At 29.2% G+C, this 10,324-nt stretch overlaps 1 long non-coding RNA gene across 1 annotated transcript; it reads right to left on the bottom strand.

Moving 5' to 3' along the window:
- Window positions 1-6,683: 6,683 nt before the first annotated feature.
- On the bottom strand, window positions 6,684-8,846 carry LOC133030740 (uncharacterized). Its single transcript, XR_009684276.1, has 2 exons — window positions 8,514-8,846; window positions 6,684-7,355 (listed from the first exon to the last, which is right to left on the bottom strand). It is a non-coding gene; the product is annotated as an uncharacterized LOC133030740 (long non-coding RNA).
- Between the last annotated feature and the right edge of the window lie 1,478 nt (window positions 8,847-10,324).

The raw sequence follows: 10,324 nt of genomic DNA, 5'->3' as shown, positions 1-10,324 counted from the left end.
GTTCTTTTTTAAAAGAGTATTTTGTAAAATATTCCGTGTGACAGTAAAATTGTAAACTTTTACCAAAATCCAATATTTTTGTAAAACCTCCTTAATTTTTTTTGGCTAAGACTCCAATTGGGCTTGGGCTACTAAAACTTAAACTATCTTATGGATTCTTGCAAAAGTATACAGCCATTTGGAAAAATTACATCTAGATACATATTTTTGTAAATAATTATAATTATAACATATATTTTTTTTCTTTACATTTATACCTTCTTTTTTTCATATTGTTAAATGATCATACCAAAAATAGTTGCTATTATCATTAGTAACTTAATAAATAAATAAAAAAAAATAGCTAAATATTAGTTTGTGCTTAATTTAGAATTAGTTTCTATAAATTATATATCTCCTTCAAGATATTTATTTTATTTTTTAAAAATATTTAGAGGTATAACATAAATATGCCTTTACATATAAATATATATAATTTATTCTCTTATGTATTTTCTTATTATAGTATAAATTATTTATATTATTATTTATTTTTTCTCCATTAATTTTTTTGAAATAGATAACTTTCAATGTTTATTTATTTATTTTACTCATTAGTATATGAAATATAAAATTCATTTCTTATTATATTTCTTACACTTTTAATATTCTCATTTGGTAGATATATTAATAAATATTATTAACAAATAACAATCAATACTAACAAATAATATATACTAATAGATATATATTTAAAATCACATATACTAATTAGTATATGTTAAGAATATATAATAGTTACTATTAACAAGTAGGAATTAATTAATACAATGTTTAAAATTGTACATACCAATTAGTACATATTTAAAATTATTTAGATACTAAAAAGTAATAGATACAATTAGGTATACATTTAAAAATATACATACTAATTAGTCTATATTTAAATTTAAAACTGTATATATATAGAGAAAAACAAGTAATATATATTGTTAGGTATATATTTAAAATCAAAAATACTAATTGGTATATATTTAATACTAAATAGATCCTAATAAATTATAAATAGTTTAAAATTATATATTAATTGGTATAAATTTAAAATTATAAAATATTAACAAGTAAAAGATACTATTCGGTATATATTTTGAAATTGTATATACTAATTCATATATGTTTAAAATTTTATATATACTAACAAGTAATAGATACTATTAGATAGTCAAACATAAATAAAAAAAAAATCAAAAAGATACTATTAAGCAATCAAATACTAGATAGAATAAAATTATACTAATTTTTCATGTTAAAGACTAATTTATTAAATATGTAGTAATATTATATGTATCCAAACAAAACAATAATAATAATAAAAATAAATTCTAAGAGTGATGTTATTTGTTATTATAGGAGTAATTAATTATAGAATGCAATTAAAAATAAGGTATGTTATTAAATATTGTATGTATTTGTGTCATATTATGTTTTATACGTCTTTTTTATAATTATTTTGTAAATAGTATAAAGTTATGTTAAATATCCTTTTCTTTTTGAAATGTAAATCTTCCTTACAAACATTACATAGGAAATGTTGTCCACCCTCAATTAGTAGAGCACTTACATTTTTTACCAAAGCAAAATTGGACCAAAACATGTGCAACCTCATTTGCTTCTCTACTAGCAAAAAATATACCACTAATAAATAGTGGCCGAACTAGCTCCTAATTGTAGGAGGAGCCAATTAAAAAGAATTTCTTGATTGTATTTCTTAACTGTGAGCGTTGGATTGCACCTGTGTTAAAACAAGATTAAAGTTAATGTTGATGGGGCTTTATTTGAACAAGAGAGTCAGTTTGGAATGGGCTATGTAGCTCGAGATCATCATTGAACCATGGTAGAAGCTTTCAAGAAGGAAAAGGTTGGATATGTCCAACCCGAAATTGCTGAGATCATAAGCATCAAAGAAGCATTGAGTTAGATTGCGACTCATCCTTGGGACAATGTAGTGTTGGAAACGGACAGTTTGGTGTGTGTCAAAACAGTCCACAGTAAAGTCTTTATGTCCTCACAGTTTGGTCTTATTATTCAAGATGTTAAGAATTTACTTTTGGCTTTATCTTTTGTTGAGTTATGTTTTGTTAAACAATCTGCAAACAGGTTGGCTCATTGTTTGGCAAGAGACTCTTGTTTCTCTACAGGTTGTGTGCTTCAGTTGGAGGATTATTCCTCTAAAATGCGTTCTATTGTTTTGAATGAGTTTATTAATTAATAAATCTCCTAATTTATTCAAAAAAAAAATAATTATTACCATATATATTATAAAAAAAAATTGATTTTTTTTTAATTATATATAAAAATGTATGAGAAAATGATAATAAGTTTTTTTTGTACATATTTTGTAATTAATTAAAATAATGTATACAAAATTGTAAAATGCTCTAAAAAAAATCATCTAAGAGAAGCTTCCTATGCAGCAATCCATAACAGTCATGATACCTATCATATTTCTCTGCTATCATTTTAACAGCAACCAAAGCAATTCGTCTCCACCAGACTACAACCCTCTTTGTGAACATTTGATCTTGCATCAACAATACTTTAAATGTACCAACCACAGGAGCTTGCCACCTGGCCTTCGTTTTTGGTTACTGATGTATTGATATACTATTTTTACTGAAAGCATAAAGTGTTACTATAGCAAAATTTTAATACTAAAAAGGTTATCTAACCCAGAGATTGATTATTAAATTTTACTAATTATTATACTTTTTAATTTTATAATTTAATTAGACAACACAAGTAAATAATAACTAAGAAACAAATAATAAGATAAATAGAAAAATAAATAGACAAACAACGATTTTTAATCAGAAAGTAAAAACCTGGAGCATTGATTTCCCTATTTCAAACTATGAATCTAAATTTACCAATTATCCCAATTTATCCTATAATTTGTAGTTTTAAGAATCCTAATGTAACCTATTAACCTCTCTCGAGCAATGATAGATTTAACTTAAAATAACTAACACGATATCTCTATTCAATGTTAATCAAAAAAGCACTCATAAAGCAATATGATTCTCTTTAAATGAAACTCATAAAATTATTGGAATCTCTCAATCTCACACTTTTCTTATGTGTCATGCAATTCTAAGTCCAATTTTAGATTACCTCTATCAAGTGTAAAACTCAAAATCTTTATACTAATTAATGGTAATCAAGCATTAAGAAGATGATAATTAGCACAAAATTTCATAAACAAATAACAAGAACAAATATGGAAATAATCTAAAAACTTAAATTCATAATCTAAAATAGTTCCATCAACACTCTAGAATGAGTGTTTAGTTCATAATCACCAACATAATAACCACAATAATCATATTCATAATTAAATAGCTAAACAAAGAATAAAGAAGAAGAAGAAAAAAAGAACTCTAATGATGATAGTTGATGATGATTGCTTGAAGTCTCTTCTCTCTTGCTCTTCAATAAGAGCTAACATTTGAAATAAAAAAAAATAAATGTGTTTTGTAATCTCAAAGTTGCTTGTTTCTCTCTCTAGTCGTCCCTCAATACAATTTACATGCTTCTTTATATAAGCCAAAGATAGATCAATCCTCTTAGAATTAGAATTTTTTTAAAAAAATGATAAGTGTTGCGCTATAGCGCCTATACTCTGCGCTGTAGCGCCTAAGAGAAAAAAATCCCAAAATAACCACGTGCTGAAATTATATTTTTTTTCCTTCGTACAAAATCTTTTTTCCAATCAGGCGCTATAGCACCTACCCCCTGCGCTATAGTGCCTAGCACCAATTTTTTCTGCTTCGATATTGCTTAGTAAATCATGCATAACTTTTGCGTCCGGACTCCAAATGAAATGATTTAACATGTTTTGGAAAGCTGAGAACGAGCTATATCATTTTGGATTTCATAAGTTCTTCCAGAAAAGATGAAATCATTGTCAAAAATGGGCTCAAAGATCTCAGATCATCACAAAATGTCTTTTCAGTACAAACCTACATACTAGGAAAAAACACATCAAATCCATACAAAAATAAATACTAATCCATCTAATAATTGACTAAGAATGAGTGTACAAATGTGCACTCGTCACATCCCCAAACTTAAACTATTGCTCGTCCTCAAGCAATGAAAAAAATAAATAAAACTAAAACCAAAACTAAAAACTAAAAAGAAATAAAAACAAACAAGCCAATTATTAGATGTTAAATTAAGAAACTTAGACCAAAGGTAATTTATCTCAAAATGCAAACTCTCTTTCCGTTATTCAAGATGCACTTCAAACAAAAGACTAGAATTTCAACCCATTTAAACTTAACTTCGAATAGTGTATTTTTTTTTATTAAGAATGTGTAATGTCAATTCTACTAACTCTATATACATGTAATCTATGTGCATAAAGACTTTCCTTACCACAAAACATTCACAATAACTATAGGCTTGTATAACTAATTTATCTCCACTAATGTAAACCAAAGTCATGTAGATCAAAATGACTTTATCGGCATGTAACGTTAGGCTTAGGTAAATAGTAGATAAGAATGTCATTTAGGCTAATTTCACACCATAAACTTACAAATCTAATCAAAAATTAAAAACCTTCATTGTAAATTTCCTTTTCTCCCAACAATATTTTATTTTATTGGATGCCTCTTGTTCACACAATTAAAGTTATAATCCTATCAAATTTATCTCTTGCTATTATTTTTTTTCACATTAAGAATTTTTCTCTTCAAATCTGTATATATATATATATTTTTTTTTTTTATAACAATAGAACTTTTTAACGTAATATACTTGGATCATAACTCTATGCATATACATCCTTTCCAAATATAATTCTCAAAAAAACTTCTCCTCCCACTTACATCATATTTTTTATTTAGTACACAACAACCTATGTTTATGGTGCAAAATAGGGTAAGGATAATTTATTTAAGTTCATGGCTCATAATCAAGGATAAATATACATTTTATTTTTAATAGAGAATAAAAATTGGAAACAATTAGGCTCAAAATAGAACAACAAAGGATAATGTATTAATGTTAGCTTTTTGTCTCAAATGATTCAAAAAAAAAATTGTCTTAATCATTTCTACACAACAAAGATTTAGGATTTTGCCTCAATAAATTAATCATACAAGTTCTAGTTATTTCAATATCAACCAAAATAAACCAAGTCTACATAGGCACATAAAATCACAATATATATTGAATAAGTAGAACAACACATAATTCATATCACAATATCAAAAGCAAGCATAACAGGTTAAGCACACAATCTAAAAGTTTTTCACACATACTAAATAATATCAAAGATTTCAGCATAAGTTTATCATCGAATTCCCACAGGTCATAAGTTAACGTTGATACAGTCATCCAAAAATAAAAATAAAAATAAAAATAAACCTTAATTCTACCCATAAAACCAAAATTAAAAGAACAAAAAATTAAAAACATGAAAATTTCCTTCCCATCCCCAAACTTAAAATAAATAGTGTCCCCACTGTGCAATAAAATTAAAGGAGAGAAAATAAAATAGAGCAGCTAGGACTACAAGTACATAGTTGTATCACTGCCATCAGTAGCAGGTGGAATGTCATCATGACCCCTAGGTGGCTGATATGGTCATCGAAGCTCATCAGGGAACTGAGGATAATCATGATACCCTGAGTGACGTGCAAACGTATCATAAAACTCAGCCTGAAAATTGTGCATCGTGAATTGACGATGTTGCAACTCCTTGATGTTTCACATCATCACTTGCTGATTCCATTCATAGGATGAAAATCGCTGCTCAAAGTCACCAAACTGGTTGCTCGAGCTCTCAGTAGCTCGAGATGAGGATAGCCTAGAGTGAGGTCATGATGGTGGAGGTTGTGAAGAGGATGATGGCTGTGTAGTTGGTGGTAAAGGAAAAAACTCAGCTGGTTGCTCCTCGAAGCCTAAACTAGTGGGTCGAGCTATTCCATGGTAATTATCTTTTAGATGCAGAACAGTGTTATGATCAAGGACCCCTGGTGCTTCCCAATGCTCCTACTCAAACATAGGCACACTAACTCTTGAACATAAGCCAGTGATCTATTACAAAATTTAATAGAACAATACGCAAGTGCACGTAATCAAGTAGTAAACTCACGCAGGTGAGATCGAACCACAGGCAATTGAACTGAATACCACTAAATTAGACTGATGATTCTATTTGGTAGATAAATAATTTTGATAGATTTTGAAATAAAGAAAAAAAAACTAGAAAATTAAAGAAAGCAATAAAGGTGTTTAATCAAGGATGAGAAATTAGAGAAAGGAATCATGTTGATTTAATTACCCAATTGTTAATGCTAATTACCATCCCTCTTTCTTTATGTGAATGACAGATTATAAAATTAACCTAACTCTTTTCAGATCTTTTAAGTCTTAAATCACATGTTATCTAATCATCTCTGAGATAGATTAACATATAATCAGCATTAAGCAATAATCTAAATGTCACAAAGGCTATGCAAATACTTTCGTTTCACATTAAAACCTAGTTTATCCAATTTTAGCATTCCCAATTCTCACTTTTCAGATTTTGAATTGGGATCATAGAACATGTAAAAGGTGATCAATCTTAAACATGTAATTAAACACAAATATGGATAAATTCACAATCAAGAAAGGAGAAATAACAATTATCATTAACCAAAAGTAATTTCAATCAACATTCATCATCTCCCCAAATAGGAGTTTAGTTCATAAAATCCATAATAACATCCATAATCAAAACTAAAACAGAAATTAACATAGAAATCAAGAGTTTAAGAAAGAACTAGTTGGTGATTGTATTCCGGATCGCCACCATTGCTTCTTATGCCTCCTTCTTTCACTTTTGGGTCCAATTTCTGCCTCCTTTCATTCTAAAACACGAGCCCCTTAAATAGAAATTAGGGTTGCTACCTCTGAAAAAGTCAAAAACTGGCAAAAAATCTCATGTTTCGCCCCTGGTCGTGACTGCATAAAGCCTAGTCGCGACCATAGGCAAAATACGAAATTAAACTTGCTGTCTGGCCTCCTAGTCGCGACCATGGAAAGTGGTGGTCGCGACTGCTGAAGCAAATTTGACAGCTTCAGCATCTTTCAGTAAAATGTGCATAACTTTCACATACAAACTCCAAATGAGTTGATTCAAGATGCGTTGGAAAGAAGAAAAAGAAATCTAAAACTTCCATGTTTTGACTTTTTCCAAAATGGATCAGAATATAGTCAAAGTTAAGCTTGAAGTTTCAACTTTATTTTCTTGTAGAATTTTCTCTATTCTATAGATTGTTGTTTTCCAAAATTTGATCAATTTATCATTCCAAGTGTAAAACCTGAAACCAAAGAAAACAAGTGTAATTTTATTCCAAATATAATAATAAAGAAGGAAAGTAACTATAAAAAGTGACACAAAACGTAGGCTAAAAATAGCCTAACATGATCAGACAAGCATAACTGTGAGCAGTAGATTTAGACCCCCTAGCTATAGTAAAAATGTTGGAATGAATCAGTTTACCAACATTGATACTTTTTCCTGAACAAATGCAGTGCACCAGATACAACCTCTCAATATTGATCTCTCCTTGTTGTGAAGAAGGAAGCAAGTCATTAATCACAAATCTGTTCAACATATTGCCCAGATAACTTAAACTGATATTTCTAATATGCCTCAGAGTAATCATATCCTTCCCCATTGTGTACTGTGTACCTGGCTTAGTCATATCTCTCTCAGGATTTTATCATAATCCTTGCCCTCTAGATCACGATGGTACACATCGTCTTCAATTTTTGGAAGCCCAAAATACTCATTAATTACTGAAGGTGAGAACTGAACTAGCTTTTCTCTTACAAACACTTGACTCTCAGGATGCCCACCATAAGCATTGGCATAAAACTCTCTCACCACACTAGTGTTTGCTCCTATAACTGGTTCACACAATTATTGCCATTGTCGAGCAATAACCATATCTAGTAAAACACCATCTTCCGCACTTGGACGAAAATAAGATTCAACAATCAAACTCTTATTATTAGCGGTCCATTCCTCAAACCTTGCTTGTACCCCGGTAGTGACAAAAGTATGATCAATAGTGACTTGGAGATTCTTTCTTTTTTTGTCTTGGAGTCATATCAATAAATCTAAATAACGAACTCTCCAAATATATCCTAAAACACCCACTAATTATTGATTCAACACCTATCGATCAAATCAAAGCGAGATATCACCCAAAACTTCACAAAATCACAACTTTTCTTCACTTTGGGATTTTACCGCATACTTGGTGCGCGCAATTAGTTACTTTCCAAATCACACTCAAATCTTCTGTAATCTATTCCCAAACTTAAAATCACTTATAAAATCTATAACAAGTAATTCTAAGCAACCAAGAACCACACCCAATTCGAACTAGAGCAATCTCATCAACACTTCACAAATAAAGTCTCAAACTTTTGAAATTTTGAAGAAATTGAATCAAATAATGAGATAGTACCTTGGTGAGTGGTTAGTGTGGCTGACTTGGACTGTTGAGGACACCGGAAAAAATGAAAATCCATTGGAATAGCGGCTGCCAGAAAAAGAATTGGAAGAAGATTTGTGTTTTGAGAACTATGAAAAACCTAAGAGAGAAAAAATAATGGGGATGGGGTTTAAATTTTCGGATTGGTATTTTATAGTGTGAAGAATGAGTTTTGATACCCATGTGCCGGTCATGTGCCATTTAAGTGGCATTTTTTTTCTTCAAAATTCAACTTCGGGTGTTATGGCGTCTGTCCCTGCGCTATAGCGCCTAGCTTATTATTTATTTTTTATTTTTTTTCTGTATATGCACGGCGCAATAGCGCCAAAAAAAATTCGAAATTTTTCACGTATTTCACGATACCTCGACTAAAATACAAAATAATTAAAAATAAAATTTGATAAATATGAATAAAAATAAAAACTAATTATGGGTTGCCTCCCATAAAGCGCTTTGTTATCGTCTTTAGCTACACATTGTTATTGCTTTAAATTTTGTCATTTCGGAGATGTTCAGTCAACACTCCACTATCACTGGTGCATGCCTTCAGTTTATGCTTGTGAACCTTTAGAATCTCACCTTTCTCACTTTTAATACTTACAATGCCACAAAGAAGTAACTTTTTGACTTTAACTTCTATCTTAGAAGTGAAATAAAAGTTTCATTTGATCTAACTTAAAGTATTTAATGATAAAGCACTCATTTCAATGATTATATTAGTTCATAAAAATATTATTAAGTCAATTAAGTGTTTTAAAGATAAAATATAATTAAAGGGTAAAATAATAATTTTAGTCCATATTAATTGCAGACTCTCTATAGAGGATAAATGATCGATATGATAAAAATAATGGATGATATTATAATGTATCTATATTTGATATATAGAGCGTTTCATGTAATTAGGAGTGTAATTCCGAGTCTATAGTAGAGTCACGACGAATTAATAAGTAAGAAATTTATTTGTTAAATTTCGTATCTATCTTATTAAGAGCCTGAATTTGTATGGGCCCATGGTCCCCACAATATTTAGGATAATATTGACATTAGATTACTTAATTGATTATTTAATTAATTAATATTCACATTATTATTTTGTCAATTTTGAGAATATTCCACAAAATTTGTGAAAATAAAGAAGAAAGAGATAATAAATATTTTATTATTAATTAGATATTTTGTTGTCAAAAATTAATAGTAAGTATTTAAATAATATTTTGTGAAAAATAATTATATCAATTATTTTATGAAAATTAGTATTTAAATGCAAAAAAAATAAATATTTATGCCATAAATAAAAGGAATGAGTTATTTTAGTCTATTGGGCTTGGAAATAATGAGGAGCACAATGAGAGCCCAAGCCCTATAATCTTTCTGCCAAGGATGCTTGGTGACCAAGCATTAACTCTCTTGTTTCCCTTTTTATTTATTTAATTAATTGTTAAGAAAAAGGCTTTAGGGTTTCCTTTTCCTTATAAGACCTTTCGCTATAGTTAGAGAACCTAAGTAAAAACTTTCTAACACACTTAGCTTTTTGTCAAAAAAAAAAACTCTCTCCCTCTCTCTCTTTCTCTTGTAATTTTCAAAATACCACTTGGTGGTTGTAAGAATCGCCCACACAATTCTATTACGACACTTAGATATTTATGGAAGTCTGCCAAGAAATTGAAGATTGAATATTGAGTTCTTTCTCAAGTGAGGATTCTGGTTTAGTGATTGGTGATACTCTACAATAGAAATGATCAAGGGTTAGAACGCTAAACAAAACGAGACATAATCTGTTG

This window comes from Cannabis sativa, chromosome 1, assembly GCF_029168945.1.
Source record: "Cannabis sativa cultivar Pink pepper isolate KNU-18-1 chromosome 1, ASM2916894v1, whole genome shotgun sequence".
NCBI classification, from domain to species: domain Eukaryota; kingdom Viridiplantae; phylum Streptophyta; class Magnoliopsida; order Rosales; family Cannabaceae; genus Cannabis; species Cannabis sativa.
This window is presented reverse-complemented; position numbering and strand designations above follow the sequence as displayed.